The following is a 21,847-nucleotide window of genomic DNA, read 5'->3' as shown; positions in this document are numbered from 1 at the left end:
GGGAGGAAGTCCTAAGTGAGTGCCTAGGAAGTAAGCGTTGTCACCCTGGGACAGCAAATGTGTCTTTGGAAGGATCACCGGGTGACAGGGCAAAAGAAGCCTGCTAACCAAAAATGAATGTAGCCGCCACATCTATGGACCAGTAGATTGCATTAGATTACACATTTTCTTGTGTTTTGTAGAGATATATAGTCAAAACGCTTATGCAGGGGAAAGGGCATGTCACATATACTCCCCTTACACGCTATCCCACGTCACTTCTTCCCTCTTTTGTACGCTTCATTAAAATGATCGTGTTGGCATCCAGGGGCATGGTAGTGTCATTTAGCCAGTCATTGGACAATCCTCAAACCTAGCAATTGCCTCCTTGATGCCATCGCCACAAAGATGTTCGCCTGCTCCTCGATATCTACAATTAAGTATAGATGATGGGGGGAGTCAAGGTGACAGTGTTAGCCCAATTTTTTTGTATAATGTGGAAGATGATGTTACGCCGAGTAAGTTGGTAACTAACATGTCATGCTTTAAAATTGCGCACACTCGTGGAATGGCGAAAAACGATGGTACTTAAAAATCTCCATAGGCGGCGCTGTAAAAATGTCTACAGGTTACTAGTTTAGAGTTAGAGGAGGTCTTGTGCTCACATGATTGTTCTTGCTCTATCGCATGTGTGGTTTGAACACTGTTTACATTTGTGGGTGCGATTTAAAGCGGGGTTCCACCCTAAAGTGGAACTTCCGCTGATCGGAACCCTCCCCCCTCTCCGGTGTCACAATTGGCACCTTTCAGGGGGGAGGGGGGTGGAGATACCTGTCAAAGACAGGTATTTACACCCACTTCCGGGCATAGACTCCCATGGGAGTCTATGTCATTTCCTGTCCTGCCGCGCTGTCTGCTGGGACACACACTGCATGTCAGCTCCCTCGGCGTGGATCAGGCCAAATGTCGGGGCCTCGTTCTAAGGTAAGTATTTCATAATGAGATAGTATGCGGTTCATACTAGCTCATTATGCCTTTTGCTTTGCAGGTGTTAAAAAAAAATAAAAAAAAAAAAATTAGCGGGTTTACTACCGCTTTAAAAGTCAGCAGCTGTAGTATTTATAGCTGCTGGCTTTTAATATTTTTTTTGTAGGTGGAATCCCTCTTTAAGTATGCGTTTTTTGCTTCTGCGCACGAGCATAGAGGGATGGGATGCTTTACATTTTTAAAATTTATTTTTTGTTTTATTTTTACGCTGTCCCTTTTTTATACATTTAGGCCTCATGTACACTGCTGCTGGTAAATGGACGTTTAGCAGCAGTTGGGCATTTTTTTTTTCAACTGCTCCTGAACTCTCCTGTGTTATCTTACCGGTACATGTACACAGGGGCATTTATAGTCGTTTCTAGGCAGTTGTGTTTTTTAGAGGCTTTTTTTTTTTTTTTTTTTTTTTTTTGGAACCCAAAAAAAGTGTTTAGCATGCCTCTAAACACAGCGTCTGAATGCAGTAACTAGTGTTTAGCCGCGTTTCATTTACAGGCGTTTTTCATTTTTTGGCTATTTTGAGAAGAAAATATATTTTTTTTATTTTTTTTCAAACCCTTCTAGACGTAAATGTGGCTATACGGCCTTTTTAGATGGCGGTTTCTCTGGCGCTCTAGAAGACTCCCAAAACCCTCCTTTGCACTTAAAAGCATTCAAAATGCCAAGTTTGGTCGTTTTTGAATGCTGTCTCTCTTATTTTAAATTTGGCACCTTTTTATGTCTCCTGTAAACCAGAAGTGATGTCATGACATCACTTCCGGGTTACTAGATCAGAGACCCGATCGAAGCCGATTCCAGATGTGTGGACATGCCGGCTAGTCGCTCGGGCCACCTGGTGGGACAGAAGAGCCCGACAAGCTGCAGGAGGAGGGGGTGGCGTCCCCTCCTGCGGCTTATAATGATCGAGCGGCTGCTTATCCACACCGATTGTTATCATAACAAAGCCAACCATCAGCTCTAAACAACGGTACAGGGTGATGTGTGCAGCTGCATGCATTACCCCGGTACAACCCATTCAAGCCGGGGCCGCTTTTTTGCATGCGGTCAGCGTGAAGGGGTTAAAGAGTCCCGTCCACTTTTTTTTTTTTTTTTCCCAGTTCAGGTGCAATTTTAAGTAAAAATGTAATTCACACCTGAACCAATGTACAAAACTGCATCAGACTCCTTTTAAAAATTGCGCTGAAACCGCGGCCAGACATGTGAACCAAGCCTTGCAGTTTATAGGCAAAATAAACAGAGCTCTGATCACTGTGAGTGGCCATCACGGCGACCACAAAGCACGGAAGCACTCTGAGTGTTACTGTTTAGAGAGTCCTCCCCTCAGTCTCATGATGGAGGGAAGGGCAAGGGGCATGTCGGACCTCTGCAGAGAGACCTCTGCTTTGACACTGTGGACAAGGAATGTTCTCTGCCACATACTTGCGGGTGACAGGTATTTCTATTCAGGCTGGGGCAGCTTTCCAAAAAGAAAAAAAACTGTTAAGACTTTGCACACCAATTGATATGATGCTCTGGGGAATATATTTAGCTAATTTAAATGGAAAGTTCAATTGCGCTATCGTCGGCTTTCTTTTTTAAAGGAACCTGTGCTACAAAATTGAAGGCTGCTTGAGCTGACCTCCTTTAAAAAAATAAAATAAATAAAATGTCCTGGTTTTCGGTCTTCAGTATTTTCTGGAATTTCTGCTGTAAAACAGGTTGAAGGTGGAAGAGCTTATATTCATGTTGACTTGACTGGCTACCTGTCTAAAATGCAGCAAATGGGCTCTTTTGCAACCCTGTTAAACTGTGGAATTTCTCATGTCTCTCCTTTCTTTTCTATACAGTCGCTAATATGCAGCTATCTGCGTGGCAGGGTTCAGACTAGTCTTATGTAAGTCTGCTTCCACATGTTTGCTGTTATCTAGTAATTGGCTGCTACACACTTTTCCAGCAACTTACAATGTTAATTTGTGGTGAGCTATGGCATTTTGCTTTTAAGCATGTTCCAACTTAGTATTTTCAGTGCCAAGAGGTAGGAAGCTATGCAATAAAATAATTATCTCCAAATGGGACTAGCTGCCAAGATGGATCTATTTAAATAACAACTCTGTTCATGGTACAAAGTCACCTGTAAATACGCATAAACCTTTTCCAATTGTAAACTGTAGAAATCAGTTGCAAGCTTTGTAAAAAAAACTTTAGTAATGGACTGATTGGTCATCACAGTGATCACAAGGTACAGAGCCACTTTGATCAGCTCTGTACATTGTTTCTAACAATCACAGGATTCAACGCACCGTAGGTGAGCTTTGTAACAGATTTGCTCCTCAGGATAAACCACGTTTACAATAAACCAGTGTGCGCCTTGCTTTTTAGTACAGGGCCTGCTTCAAAGGAAAAATATTTTTATAGGGGTTGATTTACTAAAGCTCGAGAGTGCAAAATCATGCTCACTTCTCCATAGAAACCAATCGGCTTCCAGGTTTTATTGCCAAAGTTGAGTTGAACAAGCTGAGGTTAGAAGGTGATTGGCTACCCTGCACAGATTTGGAGTACACCCGCTTTAGTAAATCTACCCCATAGTGTCTCTTCTGAAAGCAACCATTTTTGGAGTGTAAAAAGTGCTGTCCCAATGTGTCCACAGCTAATGTATAAATAGGGGCTGTGGTCCTTCCTCCTGATCATCATGTTAGAATTGAGAAGATCTGGAATGGGGGAAAACAATCTCATCAGCAAATATAGCCTTAAACTCATACGTTTGTGAGCCATGGATGATGTGCGCACAGTGTGTTAGGATGCAAAGCTCTGGGTTGGATGTTGGAGCAGAACATTAAAGTGTGGTCCCTGCACAGAAAGGAGGTGAAATGGTTTTCTTTGATGGCTGTAGCATGTTATTTTATGAGCAATATCCCACTCTTGCATTAGACCGAAGTCTTCATGTGCGTTATCACAGTGTATATATGACAAGTGCTTCTCCTTATTCATGGGATGCAGAAAGTGAGAGCTCAGGAATTTCACATGCAGTTATGCAGCTGGGATTTTCCTGTGGAAGTGGATTTCCTGTGTTTATATGTTTCGGGTACATCTGCGTGTGCGTGCGCCCTGGTACAAACGCCTCCACTCCAGCACTCTTTGAGTCTATTTGCCACTTATACAGTTGTACTCATAAGTTTACATACCCTGGCAGAATTTATGATTTCATGGCCATTTTTCAGAGAATATGAATGATAACACAAAAACCTTTCTTTCACTCATGGTTGGTGTTTGGCTGAAGCCATTTATTATCAACCAACTGTGTTTACTCTTTTTAAATCATAATGACAACAGACACTACCCAAATAACCCTGATAAAAAGTTTACATACCCTGGTAATTTTGGCCTGATAACATGCACACAAGTTGACACAAAGGGGTTTGAATGGCTATTAAAGGTAACCATCCTCACCTGTGATCTGTTTGCTTGTAATTAGTGTGTGTGTATAAAAGGTCAATGAGTTTCTGGACTCCTGACAGACCCTTGTATCTTTCATCCAGTGCTGCACTGACGTTTCTGAATCATGCGGAAAGCAAAAGAATTGTCAAAGGATCTGTGGGAAAAGGTAGTTGAACTGTATAAAACAGGAAAGAGAAATGGAAAGATATCCAAGGAATTGAGAATGCCAATCAGCGTTCATACTCTAATCAAGAAGTGGAAAATGAGGGGTTCTGTTGAAACCAAACCACAGTCAGGTAGACCAACTAAAATGTCATGAAAATCTCACGAAGAGATTGTCCTCCAGGTCTTCTGATGTACGATCGTCGCGGGTACGCACGATCGTACGAACGCCCTTACGTTCGTACACAGGTGCGCGTGCGCGCGCACGGTCGCGTGCGTGCGTCCGTATTGGCGCCAAACGGCCTATTTAAACCAGCCTCTTGCCAACAGTCTTTGCTGTCTGCTCTACAGCGTTATATCTGTGAGACCTGATCCATATTGTTTGTTCCTGTTTGACCCGGCCTGCCTGTGACCTATCTGCTATCCGCCTGCACCCGACCTCGGCTTGTTGTGACTATTCTCCTGCCTGTTCCCTTGTACTTCGTTCCTGTCTGGTATCTGATCCGGCTTGCTCTGACCATCCGTCTGCTAAAAGGGTAACCTGCTTATACTGAACTGTTCATCTGCTATAAGTGCCTGCTCATATTGAACTACCTATCTACTGCAAGTCACCTGCTTATACTGAACTGTGTCATCTGCTACAAGTGATCTGTTAGTATTGAACTGTTCATCTGCTATAAGTGCCTGCTCATATTGAACTACCTATCTGCTGCAAGTCACCTGCTTATACTGAACTGTGTCATCTGCTACAAGTAACCTGCTAGTATTGCACTGTCTATCTGCTCATAGTGCCTGCTTATATTGACTGTTTATCTGCTGCAAGCACTTGTGTATATTACACTGTTCACCTGCTACAAGTGGCCTGCTTTCCTGCACTGCTTATTGCCAAGTTACCTGCTCCTTTGAACTGTGTATCTGCTATAAACTACCTGCTGATCCCTTCACTGTGATTACCTGCTCCACTGAACCTCGCCTACCCATCCTACCCATCTGTTGATCCTGCCAGGCACCTGTACCCCTCCTTACTCCTGTGTTCCCTGTTACATTACCAGGAAACCGGTAGCGGGAGTCGTAAAGGAGGCCTCTCTCCGCAATCCGGGCTCGCTACTAGAAGGTACGTGACATAAAATTTCAGCCACAACTGCCAGGAAAATTGTTTGTGATGCAAAGAAAAACCTACAAACTTCAGGTGAAATACAGGACACTCTGAAAATATGTGGTGTGGCTGCTTCAAGATGCACAATAAGGAGGTACTTAAAGAAAGATTGGCTGCATGGTTGAGTCGCCAGAAGAAAACTATTAATACGTGAATGCCACAAAGTATCCCACTTACAATATGCCAATCAGCACAAAGACGAGCCTCAAACCTTCTGGCACAAAGTCATTTGGAGTGATGAGGCCAAAATTGAGCTTTTTGGCCACAACCATAAACACTACATTTTGGAGAGGCACCAACAAGGCCTATGATGAAAGGTACACCATTCCTACTGTGAAACACGGAGGTGGGTCACTGATGTTTTGGGGATGTGTGCGCTACAAAGGCACAGGAAATTTTGGTCAAAATTGTTGGCAAGATGAATGCAGTATGTTATCAAAAAATACTGGAGGAACATTTTCATTCATCAGCCAGGAAGCTGCGCATGGGACGTACTTGGACATTCCAACATGACAATGGTCTAAAACACAAGGCCAGGTCGACATGTCATTGGCTACAGCAGAATAAAGTGAAGGTTCTGGAGTAGCCAACTCAGTCTCCTGACCTCAATATCATTGAGCCTCTCTGGGGAGATCTCAAACGTGCAGGTCATGCAAGACAGCCCAAGAATTTACAGGAACTGGAGGCTTTTTGCCAAGAGGAATGGGCAGCTTTACCATCTGAGAAGATAAAGAGCCTCATCCACAAATGCCACACAAGACTTCATTGATGTTAAAGGGGGAGCAATACACGGTATTAAGAACTGGGGTATGTAAACTATTGATCAGGGTCGTTTGGGTAGTTTCTGTTGTCATGATTTAAAAAGTGTAAACGGTTGATTGGCCGAAGCCACTTATTATCAAACACTAACCATGACTGAAAGAAAAGTTTTTGTGTTTTTTACCATTCATATTCTCTGAAAAATAGCCAAGAAATTATAAATTCTGCCAGGGTATGTAAACTTATGAGCACAGCTGTATATATTGTGATTACATATCTCTATCTCTGTGTGTCTAACCCCCCCCCCCCCCCAGCTTGCATGCTTTGTGTGTGTATCATTTTTATAATTATTTATTGGGTAATACTAATGCCAAAGTGTAGCCCTCAGAAGCACTAGCATTGCACCTGAACTACATCTGCTCGGTTCAGGACTTCTCCACTTTTAAATCCTATATACCTGGCCTAAGAATGCACTCACACCTTAGTGTTCCATTAACCTGCGCAAATGTTGAGTGGTGGGCGAGGGTTGCCGGAGTGAGGACAGTAAACAATGGCAGACCCATGTTTCTCCTAGAGAAAAGGTTTACTTTAAGAAACTATTGTTGGTAATGCTTTTTAAGACAGGAGCTGGGCTTTCTTTCATTGGACTGTTTTTAAAGACCATCATGTAGAAAATTCTGTTTTAAACTGGCAGCACACTGATCGAATTTCATCAGGAACGGGAGGGAATTGGTTTTGTGGGTGTCCTGTTTGGCACCCTTTTGCCTGACATCCTGTAATTGAAAAACTTTGAAGAGCTGGGCAGAAAATCGTCGGCTGAACAGCAGTATTATGCAGACAGATATGGTAGCTGTTCGGGTATTCTGACAGCTGCAGCAGGAGATTCATCCATCCGTGTTGTATAGCATGGATGGAGGAATCTGTTAGATGAAAATCTGTGTGGCCAGCCTTTCACTCAGGTCTGGCTTGTAGCCTTGTCCTGACAGAGGAGCAGTAAAGCACAGTCGGGGTCGATGTGAAGTACTACTATACAGGAAATGGCAGTTACACACTAGTGTGTTTGTCTAGGAGCAGGAAAAAAAATTGTTTTGGTAGTTTCTTGGAGCGTTTTTCCAAATGGAAATAGCATTTTTTTTAATTTATTTTTTTCCCCTTTTACTGCAAACATGCTGCTACAACACTAACGCTTCTAAACATTCCTAAAACGCTCTAAAGCACGACTACAGAAAGAAACACTGTTTTTTATGTAGCGTTTTAGCTTGGGGGGGGGAAAAAAAAACCAAAAAAACGCTAGTGTGCATGGAGCCTCAAAGCTGTAAGAAAAAAAAAAAAAGCTATTGGCTTCAGTTTAGTAGAGAATGCTGGTCGGGAAAGCAGGACACTTTATTCTACTGTCATGCAAACCCCTTTTTTCTGCTTCTGTTTTTATTGGTAAGTTAGTGTAGGAATGTCCTCTGACAATGAAGCACTTACGGTATCTTGTTAATAGATTACAGTATTTGTATTGGGAATCCAATGGAATTTAACACGATATCCATGTTTTCCAGTGATGGCAGACAAAAAAATAAATAAAAAAATGGTCCAAAAAGTCTTCTATACAGTGTGTGTGTGTGTGTGTGTGTGTATACGTGTGTGTATACGTGTGTGTTTGTTTTTTTTTTTCTTTCTATTTTAAGTATAGACCTACATTTATCCCAAGTGTGTTTTAAATCCACTTACCATACTGCCCTGCTGGCTTATTTTTACGGTGGGTACTACCTATCTACACATTGATCTAGGTTAATCGGTTTCTTGTGGGGGTTTCTTTGACCAGCAAATTTGTCATATATTATTGCTGTGTGAAACTGGCATATGCAATGTAGCTGGAGATCCGCGTGCAGCTTTTGTCCCATTTGAGACTGTACTGGGCTGTCAACCCACCACAATGCATATCTTTATGGAGATGCACAAGTTTTACAACACAACATACAGAGGGGTCACATCTGTGCATTACACCAAAAATCATGTAAGTTGTGTGCTATTGAGGTGCCATTCACAATAAATGGCAAAACCGCACACAGCACTTAGTTTCATGCATTGTGATAATGTGGTTAAATATGCATTTTTTTTACTGCAACACAATAGTCTGAATGGGCCCTTGGTGTAGGCTGGCTTTCTGTAGTCACATTTTGAGAAAGCGGGCACATCCAGCTCTTGTTTTTAGGTTACCATTCTCCAGTCAGGCACATCCAGTTCTTGGATTAGGACAATATCCTCCTAACAAGTACTTTTAGTCCTCGACTTTGCACTATTCGTTTAGCTGGCACTTTTGGCCTTTGGTTAAGGTTACCATTCTCATGTAAAGCACTTTCAGAGAGCAGGCACTTCTAGTCCATGGTTTAGGTCACCATGCTCTTAGCAGGCACTTCTAGTCCATGGTTTAGGTCACCATGCTCTTAGCAGGCACTTCTAGTCCGTGGTTTAGGTCACCATGCTCTTAGCAGGCACTTCTAGTCCGTGGTTTAGGTCACCGTGCTCCTAGCAGGCCCTTCTACTCAGGCTTGGGTCACCGTGCTCCTAGCAGGCACTTCTAGTCAGGCTTGGGTCACCGTGCTCCTAGCAGGCACTTCTAGTCCGTGGTTTAGGTCACTGTGCTCCTAGCAGGCACTTCTAGTCCGTGGTTTAGGTCACTGTGCTCCTAGCAGGCACTTCTAGTCCGTGGTTTAGGTCACCGTGCTCCTAGCAGGCACTTCTAGTCCGTGGTTTAGGTCACCGTGCTCCTAGCAGGCACTTCTAGTCCGTGGTTTAGGTCACCGTGCTCCTAGCAGGCACTTCTAGTCCGTGGTTTAGGTCACCGTGCTCCTAGCAGGCACTTCTAGTCCGTGGTTTAGGTCACCGTGCTCCTAGCAGGCACTTCTAGTCCTTGGTTTAAGTCAATCCATACAGTAAACTTTATTCACAGGTTTTTTTCTTCCCAGGCTCCAGCCTCTTGCGTGCCCCAGTAATGATATGCTGAATAATGACAGTGGCTAGTCCCCTGACATTCGGTGTCAGTACATAGGCTCAGGTGGTGCAGATTTTGCTGTATTGTGTTTCCTGGTCGCTGCTGACTCACATTTCTGACTGCAGCTTGTTTCTGAATACAGAAATGGTAATTGTACATCCTCAATTGTTTCTATGGCAATTCTAGAAGGCAAAATGAGCATTTCAAAATTTTCCGCACAAGCATTTGGATAATGTATAATCATCATTTTCATGATTCATTGGTCCATGGATTTGTTGTCACTTTGGGTGAATGTTATCTTTATAGATAATTTACATTCCGCAGCAAATGGCTGAAATGTCGTTCCTCCTCCCTTTTTTCAGGTGTAATTCCACCTCTGAATGAATTTTCAGTGGTAACTATTGTGTATAGTTGACAGCATATATTTTTTTTTTTTTTGTTCAGCTTACAGATGTTCCCAATTTCTCATGGTAGAAACAATGGTTGCTACATTTAAGGCTTAACCTATTTTTGGCCATTTTGAGGAGGTGCGGATGAATGTTACCATCTCCAGTCACAGAATGTCATCATGAAGGGATTGTCAGGGATCATCTGCAGTGATGGATTAGCGTTTCCAAGGACTCGGGCAGCAGATTTGAGGAGTACATGTTGCTTCTCTAGGTAATGGGGAGGAAAAGTACATGCAGGATGGGTTAGAGGGGTAGGGCGAAGGTTGGGAGGGTAAGAGTGGGGTCGCTTGTGTTTTATGCCAGTGTAAAGAGGTGAGGAGAAGTGCAGGTAGATATAAAGACTCAGAAGAACAGTGATTGGGAAATGTGTTCTCTTCCATGCGATTGATGTTGCCCAACAGCTCCTTTATTATATCCATGAGCCAATTAGGCACAGATTAGCCTTTATGGCTCATGGCATTTAACCCCCAATTGAAATGGATCACTGTAGTTTTGATTGCGACAATGAACGTCGCTCAAACCAAGGTACTCCACCATATGTAGTGGATGTGGTCCAAGCTGAAGTAATGTCTATAGTCCGTGCCAAAATATTGGAAATCTGCAATCCTACAGCTAAAGAATGGTATGATACCTTCCCAAATATCATTACTTTACAGTAGGACCGAAACAACCAATCAATTATGAAATTAATCGATTACTATTTTGATCAATTACTCAGCCAGCAACATAATGGGGGTAAAGAAACTAAAATTAGCCCTTTATATTACAAAAAGAGCAAATCGCTACTGTAAGGGGTTAATTTTTTATTTTATTTTTTACTGTGCAACAGTGAAAGTAATATTCACATTCGCAATTATTTACACTTTTTTTTGCTGTAAATACTACTTTCACATTTGCACAGTAAAAAAAATGAACCCCTTACAGTGGAGATTTGCTCTTTTTGTACTATAAAGGGCTGAAATTTTTTTTTTTTTTTTTTTTCTTTAATGCTGGCCACACGCATAAGATCACAATATTCAGATGAAAAATGTTTGAAATCTTCACTTGCTTTTAACATTCTCTTTTAAAATTAATGTAATTTCTGAACGAAAACCACATACACTGTCTGAAAATTCCTTTCACCAAGAAGTTTTCTATTTCTACCTTTTCCTGTCACTGTGGTTAAAAACAAACACCAATTTGACCCCACTAACGATTAGAAAATCATTCAAACGTTCTTAAAATTATTATTTTTTTTTAAGGAAGGCACTGTTTTTGTATGTATGGCCAGCATATAATGTATTTATATATTATTATTATATATTTATATAATGTATTTATATATTTCTAAACACAAATGCGGCTAAACGTGGCATGTCAATGCGGCAAAATGGACGTTTTAAACGTGGGTTACTATCTGCCAAGTTAGAGCAGAGTTCCACTTAAAAAAAATTAAAAATAAGTCAGCAGCTACAAATATTGCAGCTGCTGACTTTTAGTAATTGGACACTTGCCTGTCCCAGGGTCCAGCGATGCAGGGGATCGAAGCCCTGTTCGTCTCCCCCCCCCCCCCTCCGCTCAGCGATACAGGCATTTTAACTGTGGCCACCCGGCTGCGGCTTCACAGCCAGGCACCCACTTTGCCCAATCATCTGGGACCTGTTACGTGTCCCAGATGATTGACAAGAGGGAGGGGGGAGAGGCCTCCCTTCCTGCACAGAGGGAAGTGACGTTAGGAGTCCAGGCGCCGAAGGAGGCAGACTACTAAGGACCCCCTAGCAACAGGCATTTAGAGGGGAGTAAAAAAAAATTCTCCAAATGTTTTTTTTTTTTGTTTTTTTGTTTTTTTAAGCACATTAATGCTTTTATTTATTTATTGTGGGATGGAACTCCACTTTAAATAAAAATGTGGTCTGAGTCTGAGATTTATCAGATTCAACCTCTAATAGTATATACGGTGTATATCTCTTCTGTCTGTTATTCTCAGAGTGGATTCAAGATTTTACTCCCTATCCATATAGTTGGTTATTTATCTTTACCACTGTGTATAGAGATATTTTAAGAATAAATTGCTTTTATTATTTTTTTAAACTTTACATATTACCATAACTAAATTAAATTGTACACCACACTTTTTTTAAAAGGTTATTACGGTAATCGAATAAATAATCGGCCAGCTAATCCATTATGAAAAAAATTGTTAGTTACAGCCCTTTTTACAGGTCAGCAAGCAGTACATCTACAAGAAAAGTCATGGTGGAAACCTTTGGTTGACCATATCCAAAATATAGAAAATGCTAATACATTATTCTGTCATAACTCGCTTTATGGAACCATTTACATTGTCAACATTGCAGTGTGTGGTAAGAACCGGTTTACACTGCTATGATTTCAAAATCGATACCCCAGTGCGACTTCGGCACAACTTGAGAACGACTTCTTTAACAGAAGTCAATGCAAGTAGTGCACAAACCTTTTTCTAAGTCGGAGCAACTTTAGTCGCTCCTATTGGAATGGTTCCATTGTACATAAAGTGGTTGTAAACCCACAATGAAAAAAAAAAAAAGCTGCAAGACAAAGGTATAATGAGTTAGGCCCCTTTCACACATGCGGATGGTATGTCCGTATTTCATCCATCCGTTTGCGGATGAAATACGGGCCATACATTCATCCCTATGGGATAGCAGGTGTCTGCGGATGAGCATCAGCAGACACCTGCTATTGTCCGCCTCCGCAATTGTCCGATTCTGCAGACGGAGGAAAATCTTATTTTTCTGTCTGTCTGCAGAGCGGATCGGATGAACACGGACACACGGTCCGTGCTCGTCCGATCCCCATAGAGGAGAATGGAGAGCTGACAGGGCGGTCCCTGCACAGTGTGCGGAGACCGCCCTGTCCGCAGCCGGCTCAGCGGGGACAACGGAGCGATCCCCGCTGAGCGAGCGGATCATCACGGGGCGGATCATTACTGATCCGTCCCATGTGAAAGAGGCCTTAATATGCATAGCATACTAGCTGTATATGAAATACTCACCTTAGATCGCAGCCCCTGTAGTGGTCCCCGTACACTGCTCCGCCAGGCGACATCGCTCCCGGAGTTACTTCCGGGTATCACGGGCTCTGGCGCTGTGATTGGCTGGAGCTGCAATGATGTCACTCCTGCGCATGAATGTGGGAGCAGTCAGTAACAGCACACTAGCGGAAGCAACAGCAGGTCCGTGCCATTGCTTCAGTATGTTTGTGCCGATGATGTTGGCACATGCTGATACAGGTTTAGGAGATATCTGGGATAGCTACAGGTAAGCCTTATTATAGACTTACCTGTAGTAAAAAGTGGTTGTAAAGGGTTTACAACCACGTAATGGGGCGTAACTTGTCATGTGCTCGCAAAGTCAGAGCACATGGCGCACCAGTGTGGACTGGACCTAATAGTTTTTTATGCTTTGACTCTGTCCATTCAGTTAATAAAATATAATAGAACATGGTTACATAAAGCTATTTTTTGTTTTCTTATCTGATTTGTTACTGTATGTGTGTGTATATCTATATCTAATATCTGTCAATTGTAATTTACAGCTGTACTCTAGGCACAAAAACATTGAATTTAATATACTCTTCAATAGGCACACAAAATATAAATCCACTTAGTGTGTACTAAATGTTGTTGCAAACCCAGATATTACCTTGTAAAAGTTGTAGTGACATCATCCCTGTGCTGTACATGGGTTGAGCAGAGCTGTGGGGGTGTATACAAGACCAGACACCAAGCTCTGGCTGGTCTTAAAAGACAAGTATGGGTTGTGTGTGTTTTTTTTTTTTTTTTTTAACCATCATACTTGGACCCCTTTCACACCAGGGCGTTTTGCAGGTGCTATAGCGTTAGAAATGGCGCCTGCAATCCGCCCTAAAAAAGCTGCACCATTGTCTGTAGTGTGAAAGCCCGAGGGCTTTCACACTACAGCGGTGCGCTGGCAGGACGTCAGGGAAAAGTCCTGCCAGCAGCTTCTTTGGAGCGGTGAAGGAGCGGAGTGTTTACCGCTGCTCCCCATTGAAATCAATGGGGCAGTGCTGTAATACCGCTGGCAAAACGCCGCTATTGTGGGTGGTTTTAACCCTTTCTCGGCTGCTAGCGGGGGTAAAAGCGCCCCGCTAGCGGCCAAAATGCGCCACAAATCCGGTGGTAAAACGCTACTAAAATTAGTGGCGTTTTACCGCTGACGCTATGGGCGGTGTGGTGTGAAAGGGGTCTTACCTAGGTGGATGCAGCACCTAGGTCCGATGCTTCATCTGTGCCTCTTTACTGGGAACCAGAGCGATCGAAAACCGCTGATGGCTCGGTTCTCACAGCTCCCCAAGCAAAGAGCTGCTGACTGTCAATCAGCAGCTCTCCTCTCTCTGTTCCTCCACGCTCACATTGAGCGCTGAGCTGTGGAGGGGTGGGGAACGACCATCAGTCTCTCATCGGCTCGCTGAGAGGTTGAGCCTGTATCAGTCCAGGTACCTGGTGGATCCCAACTTTGTCGGGATGACATCAGCAGAGAGCGGACTTCAGACTGCTCTCTGCTCTAAATGGGTTACAGGAGTGCAAAACCAATTGTAACCCACAGGAGAAGCTCAGGCTGGACTTCTCATTTAATTATAGGAGGCTCCAGCACAAGTTTCACACTGCATTACTGCAAAGACCTGGAAGAGGTACACAAAGCACACCAAGATCCAAGTAAGAATACAGGATTCATGTTTACACAATACTTTCTTATCCCAGAGTTCACCTGTTAATTAAAATAAAACCCCCAAACTGTTGGATGTTATATTATGTCTATGGTCAAGTTGCATTAGCAAAGACTACAACCTTGACCTGGGTGTATGTATACATGCATCCTGCATTAGGGTCCACAGGACTCGGTATGCACACATTTAGGCTTATCCAATAAGGTACAAGAGTAGGCAACCTCCGCACTCCTGCCCTTGTGGAACTACAAGTTCCATGAGACATTGCAAGAATCCGACAGCCACATGCGTGACTCCCACAATGGCTTGGTGGTTAGCACTCCTGTCTTGCAGCACCGGGGTCCTGGTCCGTACACTTTCTGCATGGAGTGTGCATGGGTTTCCTCTTGGTACTCTGGTTTCCTCTGACATTTCAAAGACCTAGAAGGACCTTGGATAGTAAGTTCCTTGAGGGCAGGGACTGATGTGAATGTACTGTATGTAAAGCATTGAATAACTTGTCATGGCTGCATAAATACCTGTAATATACTCATTTGTGTTGATACTCAAAATGTGTGCACCTTAAGTGACGGTTCACACTGGGACGGCTTTAAAGTCTCAACTCGGAAGCTGCCCTGTACAGGGCAACTTGCAAACGACGTCTGTAATAGTAGTCAATGCAAGCCACTCCGAAGTTGTCACCAAGTAGTACAGGAACCTTTTTCTAAGTCGGAGCGACTTGAGTCGTTCCCATTAGATCAGTTCCATTGTGATGCATGGAGCGTGACTTGTCAGGCTGCCTGCATGTGGCAGCTCAGACCTCCTATGCATCAGGTGAAGATGCATTGCCTTAGTGTGAACCGGGGCTAAGGCTTCATTTACTTAGCCCCTTTCACGCTGGGGTGCTTTCCAGGCGCTACAGTGCTAAAAAAAAAAGCGCCCTGAAAGAGTCGCTGCTGTGTCTCTAGTGCATTGGAGCGGTGTGCTGGCAGGACGGTAAAAAAAGTCCTGTAAGCATCTTTGGAGCGGTGTATACACCACTCCTGCCCATTGAAATCAATGGGGCAGCGTGGCTATACCACGGCAAAGCACTTTGTGGTGGTTCTAAGGCCGCGTACACACGCGCGGACTGTTTGCCCAACCTTGTTCGTCAAACAGTTTCGGCAAACAGTCCGCTTAAAATTTGCATGAGCGGACTTGCCCACACACGAGCGGACTGTTTCAACGAACTGTTTGCCAAACAGTCCGCTCAACTTTTGAAATGAACGGACTCGCCCACGTAAGGCGGAGGCAAATCCGCCCATTTCGAGCGCGTGTACAGGTAGGCGGGGCCCGCCAAGGAGACGTCGCGGGCTCCGCCGCCTGGAATGGGCTTAAAGGGGAACCCCAACGCCGAAAAAAATCGGCGTGGGGGTTCCCCCAAAGTCCACACCAGACCCTTGTCCGAGCACGCTACCCGGCCGGCCAGGAAAGGGGGGCGAGCGAGCGCGCCCCCCCTCCTGAGCCGTACCAGGCCGCGTGCCCTCAACATGGGGGGGTGCCTTGGGGAAGGGGGGGCCGCGCGGCCCCCCCACCCCAAAGCACCTTGTCCCCATGTTGATGAGGACAAGGGCCTCTTCCCGACAACCCTGGCCGTTGGTTGTCGGGGTCTGCGGGCGGGGGGCTTATCGGAATCCGGGAGCCCCCTTTAAGAAGGGGGCCCCCGGATACCGGCCCCCCACCCTATGTGAATGAGTATGGGGTACAATGTACCCCTACCCATTCACCTGTGAAATAAAGTACAAAAAAAAACACAACACAGGGAAAAAATATTTTATTGCACAGCTCCGGGGGTCTTCCGTCTTCGGGGGTCTTCTCGCCGGACTCCTCCGCTATCTGTGTGTAGCTCTTTTACTAGCGGAGGAGTCCGGCTTTCTTCCTCCCCGCCGCCGGCCTCTTCTCCCGACTTCGGGGGTCTTGTCCCCCTCTTCGGTTCTCCTGCCGGGCCACCGCGCCTTCTTGTAGCTCTTTTGCAGGCGGTGGCCCGGTCTTCTGTCGCCGCTGCCTTCCGTTCTTCTGTCGCCGCCTTCGGTTCTTCTGCCGGGCCACCGCGCCTTCTTGTAGCTCTTTTACAGGCGGTGGCCCGGTCTTCTGTCGCCGCTGTCGTCGCCGCCGCCGCCGCCGCCTTCCGTTCTTGTTCTTCTTCTTGTTCTTCTTCTTCCCCAGGAGATGTTGACTCGACGAGCTCTCCGGCCGGAATGCCAGAGCCGCGCTGTGCGGTCACTTATATAGTGACAATGGGGCGGTGTCACATGGTATATGTCACATGGGTTGGTCATATGGTGACCCCGCCCCCTTACGATGTCATAGTCCCCATGTGACATCAACCCATGTGACCAACCCATGTGACATATACCATGTGACACCGCCCCATTGTCACTATATAAGTGACCGCACAGCGCGGCTCTGGCATTCCGGCCGGAGAGCTCGTCGAGTCAACATCTCCTGGGGAAGAAGAAGAAGAACAAGAAGAACAAGAACGGAAGGCGGCGGCGGCGACGACAGCGGCGACAGAAGACCGGGCCACCGCCTGTAAAAGAGCTACAAGAAGGCGCGGTGGCCCGGCAGAAGAACCGAAGAGGGGGACAAGACCCCCGAAGTCGGGAGAAGAGGCCGGCGGCGGGGAGGAAGAAAGCCGGACTCCTCCGCTAGTAAAAGAGCTACACACAGATAGCGGAGGAGTCCGGCGAGAAGACCCCCGAAGACGGAAGACCCCCGGAGCTGTGCAATAAAATATTTTTTCCCTGTGTTGTGTTTTTTTTTTGTACTTTACTTCACAGGTGAATGGGTAGGGGTACATTGTACCCCATACTCATTCACATAGGGTGGGGGGCCGGTATCCGGGGGCCCCCTTCTTAAAGGGGGCTCCCGGATTCCGATAAGCCCCCCGCCCGCAGACCCCGACAACCAACGGCCAGGGTTGTCGGGAAGAGGCCCTTGTCCTCATCAACATGGGGACAAGGTGCTTTGGGGTGGGGGGGCCGCGCGGCCCCCCCTTCCCCAAGGCACCCCCCCATGTTGAGGGCACGCGGCCTGGTACGGCTCAGGAGGGGGGGCGCGCTCGCTCGCCCCCCTTTCCTGGCCGGCCGGGTAGCGTGCTCGGACAAGGGTCTGGTGTGGACTTTGGGGGAACCCCCACGCCGATTTTTTTCGGCGTTGGGGTTCCCCTTTAAGCCCATTCCAGGCGGCGGAGCCCGCGACGTCTCCTTCGCGGGCCCCGCCTACCTGTACACGCGCTCGAAATGGGCGGACTTTCCGAGCGGGAACAGTCCGCTCATTTCGAAAGTACAGCGGACAGGCCCACACACGGGCGGACTGTTCGCTCAAACACGGTTTCAGCGGACAGTTTTTCGGAATTTCCGAAAGACTTTGTCCGTCCAACTGTCCGCTGAAACTGTCCGCTGAAAGCCCACACACGAGCGGACTGTCCGCCCAAACACTGTTCAGCGGACAAGGTTGGGCGAACAGTCCGCCCGTGTGTACGCGGCCTAACCCTTTCTTGGCCGCTAGGGGTGGGGTAAAACCGGCCTGCTAGCAGCCGAATATTGCTGCAAATTCGATGGTAAAGTGCCGGTAAAAATAGCGGCACTTTACCACTGATGCACCTCCCACCCCAGTGTGAAAGGTCCTGAAGCTGCCCCATACAGGGTGACTTGCAAACGACTTCTGTAATAGAAGTCAATGCAAGCCGGTCTGAAATCGCCACCAAGTAGTACAGGAACCATTTTCTAAGTTGGAGCGACTCGAGTCACTCCAATTAGATCGCGCTCCATGCATCGCAATGGAACCGACTTGTCAGGTGGCCAAGTCGCCTGACAGGCCGCCTTATTGTGAACTTGGGACTAAGGCCTCATTTACTTAGGCATGCCATCTTCACCTGATGCATAGGAGCTCTGAGCTGCCACATGCAGGCAGCCTGTTCAATTTAATGACAGGTCATCTCATGGATCTTGGACTATGGGTACAATGTGTGGATCAGATCGCAGTCCGTCAGCATCTGATTGGTGCATCGGTCCTGCACAGATGTAATCAGAGATGCACTTACAGGTCCTTACGGCCACCCACCTGCCATTAATTTGAACAGGCTGGCTCCGTGGAGCATTGGTGCCTCCCGCCCAAGTGTACGGATTGGTACGTGTGTGTGTGTGTGTGTGTGTGTGTGTGATGCCTTAAGCTGTATTATGTATTGCTTTGTCCTCATCTATGCTATGTCCATATTATTGTAAAAGACATTGGATCACATGGTGAAAGAAAAGACTGATGTCTGCAGCCTCCAAAATCATACATGTTCGGAGGTGATGGTGAGCTTGCATAATTATGTGTTTTTCCTGTGCACTTGTTTGTGCGGCCCCCTCCTCCGCTGTGCGATGCTTTTGTAGTGCTGATAATGCTGCTGGGATTGTCATTTTGATAAAGGATGTTCCAGTGGCATGCGAGAGATTTCATGCCCATATATGGTAATTGCCACAGGCACACACTTTCTATTCTAACCATTTGATTGTCACCAGGGTTACCTACTGATTTTTCCATACAGGGAATTTTTTTTTTATATCCCTTGTGAAAGACGTTTACTGATGTGGGAACAGATAGCCGTACTTTTTGCAGCACATTTTGCAGCATTTTTATTTAGTTCTGTTCTGCTCTCCTACAAGGAGCTGCATTGACATCTACTTGTATAATAGGGGTCAGTTCACTAGGAATGCAACGAACGATTGTTTTCATAATCGATTTAGTTGGCTGATTATTGTTTCAAAGACTGTAATATTATAATGCATGACTGAGTCCTTTGTCATATACAGGTATCCTGCTGTTTCTGTTCCTACCAGGAACACCAATGACGGGGCACTATTCCTCCAGGGAAAACCAATAATGGGGTGTCATGTCACATTCGGCTACCCATCACATTTTGCTACCCGCTGGAGTGCTCATGCGCGACGCCGCCATATGCGTTTCAACGTAGGACCCCTCAAGGGCTCGCCATGCTTCAGGCACGACCTTGCTTAGTTCTGCATAATTATAATCTAACTGCATGTCCACTTCGATGGTGGGGCTTAAACCTGTACTCAGGGGTGTGGGCACAAAATTCTGCGCAAGCGCAGATCGCCACAGTGTTGGAACGCATATAGTGCGCAGTCCAGCAGTTAGCCAAATGTGATGGGTCGCCATATGCAATGAAACAGGGGTACTATTCTGCCCGGGAACACCAATGATGGAATACTATTCCTCCAGGGAACACCAATGATGGGGCACTATACCCCCCCTCCCCATTCCAGGAACACCGATGGGGCACTATCCACACCCCTCCCAGGAACACCCAATGGGGCATTCCAACCAATGATGGGGCACTATTCCACCCACCCCCTGGAACACCAGTGATGGGGCACTTCCTCCCAGAAATACTTAGGATCATGGGGCACTTGTCATCACAGAAATTACTGTACTGACTGAGTATTCTGTATAGCCATTATCCGCTACCTTATCACTTCACACAGGTGCAGCTCTGCTCTCATGGCTGCTTCTCGCCTCTCTCTGTCTATTCCCTCAAGGCAGCAGCGGGCAGGGCTGAGAATATCAGGGGGGAGCTGACGTCAGCAAGGAGGAGAGGTGCGAACGTGCCTGGTCACATAGTGCGGCGCTGCTGCCTTGTAATGGAACGATTTTCATTATCGATAATGCCGATTAATCGTTTCAGCCCTACAATTCAGTACTGCATATATTCATGTTTATTTTATTTAACAATACAATTCGAATCAAACCATTAATTTCACATGTATAAATATGGCATAGCTGTGGACTCATTACTTGTGTGCAGTAGTTTAGTGTACTACAATACACGCCCATGTGAGGGCCATGTCTACCTGCATGGGGATGCACAGGCAGAGTGTGTTTGGGGCCATGATCTAATGATGGAATGATCTAATGATGGAACCAAAAGAACAATGCGTGTTTGCAGTACATTTCCAAAATGCACACGTGTGTCTGCATCCTAACACTAGCATGTCTTTATTATTCCTAACCGTACTCCCTCTTACTATGCTTTCTTCACCAAAAGGATCAATGTCCTGTTGGGAGCAGAGGCTGTTTCCATGTAGCTGCTGCCTCCCAAATTACATCAATGGAAATGCCTGCAAATGGATGTATGGAAAACCTGTCCATCCACATGTGGATGTAGTATGTTCCGTATAATGGCATCTTTGTTTAGGCATTAACCAGGATTTGCATCCACATCTGGCACTGAGATGTTGGCTTGACGACACGTTCTATTAAATCCCGGTGCTCATTACTTTTGTGAACTTTTGAAGATGAGTTTCTTCACAATACCTATAGCTACAAAGGTAAACAAGGACTTGTTCCAAATGCATTTGTTGGTTTAAAATATATAAATACATTTGTGTACATAGTAGTCTGGGCACAATCCTTTGATTATTGTCACAAGGACTGAAAGGGAAATTTCAGCTTTTTAGTTACCAAAACAGAACTAGAGGCCAAATCTTCCAACTTGTTCCAGTGACGACTGTCTAAGAGGGTATTTGGTAGTGAGCAAGGCCCACAAGGCTGAAATGCGTTTACGTCTGCTGCCTGTTACTGTTTCTTTTATGGAGAATCCATACATTTTTTTTGAAGATTTTAAAGAGCAGGCAAGGAGTTGCTGACCATCTTTTCTCTTTGCCATTGCAGCTGGGAGACTCTTTCTGCACCTTGTTAGCTCTGAAAAAGAATTCTAATCTTATTGGGTAGTAGCACCCCTACCTCTGGTTTATTCTAAGAGGGCATTCCCCTCTTTAAGTAAATTTCCTCCCACTTTCTGTTGTCTACTGGACTGAAAATGAGAAATCTTTCAATTGGACAAAGGAGGAAAAAAACTTGACAGGTTTTAACAATTCCCTACTCTATCCAAAATAAAGAAAAAAATCACTGTACCTATAACTGTGAAGTGTTTGATGGTGGAGCATATTGCAGGGGGATGTAAAGGAGTCTTTTCTTTGCTTTTTTTTTTTTTTTGCTGAAAGTAGAAACTGCTGTTAAGATGTATGATATAAGCATAATTGCATCAAATGTATTCAACAGTTGCATTGTTCTCTTGACAGGTCGACAGAACTCATGTTAAGAGAGTAGCTTGTTGGGAGACGTTCATCCAGAGAGTTGGTGGAAAAGGTAAAATTCTAGATTTCAAAA

General features: G+C 45.4%; 1 protein-coding gene across 2 annotated transcripts in view; it reads left to right on the top strand.

Annotated features, from left to right (window-relative positions):
• The window catches only part of CYRIA (CYFIP related Rac1 interactor A), a 121,058-nt gene that overhangs the window by 35,234 nt on the left and 63,977 nt on the right, over positions 1-21,847 (top strand). For both annotated transcript variants that reach the window (XM_077488815.1, XM_077488814.1), the window contains exon 2: positions 21,760-21,826. The gene's annotated coding sequence lies outside the window, so the exon portion shown is untranslated. The remainder of the gene's footprint in view (positions 1-21,759; positions 21,827-21,847) is intronic.

The sequence above is a fragment of the Lithobates pipiens genome, unplaced genomic scaffold (genome assembly GCF_037356315.1).
Source record: "Lithobates pipiens isolate NorthernLeopardFrog02 unplaced genomic scaffold, aLitPip1_a1.2 Scaffold_18, whole genome shotgun sequence".
Classification (NCBI taxonomy): Eukaryota; Metazoa; Chordata; class Amphibia; order Anura; family Ranidae; genus Lithobates; species Lithobates pipiens.
Note: the sequence above shows the minus strand (reverse complement) of the source record. Positions and strands in the feature narration are given on the sequence as shown.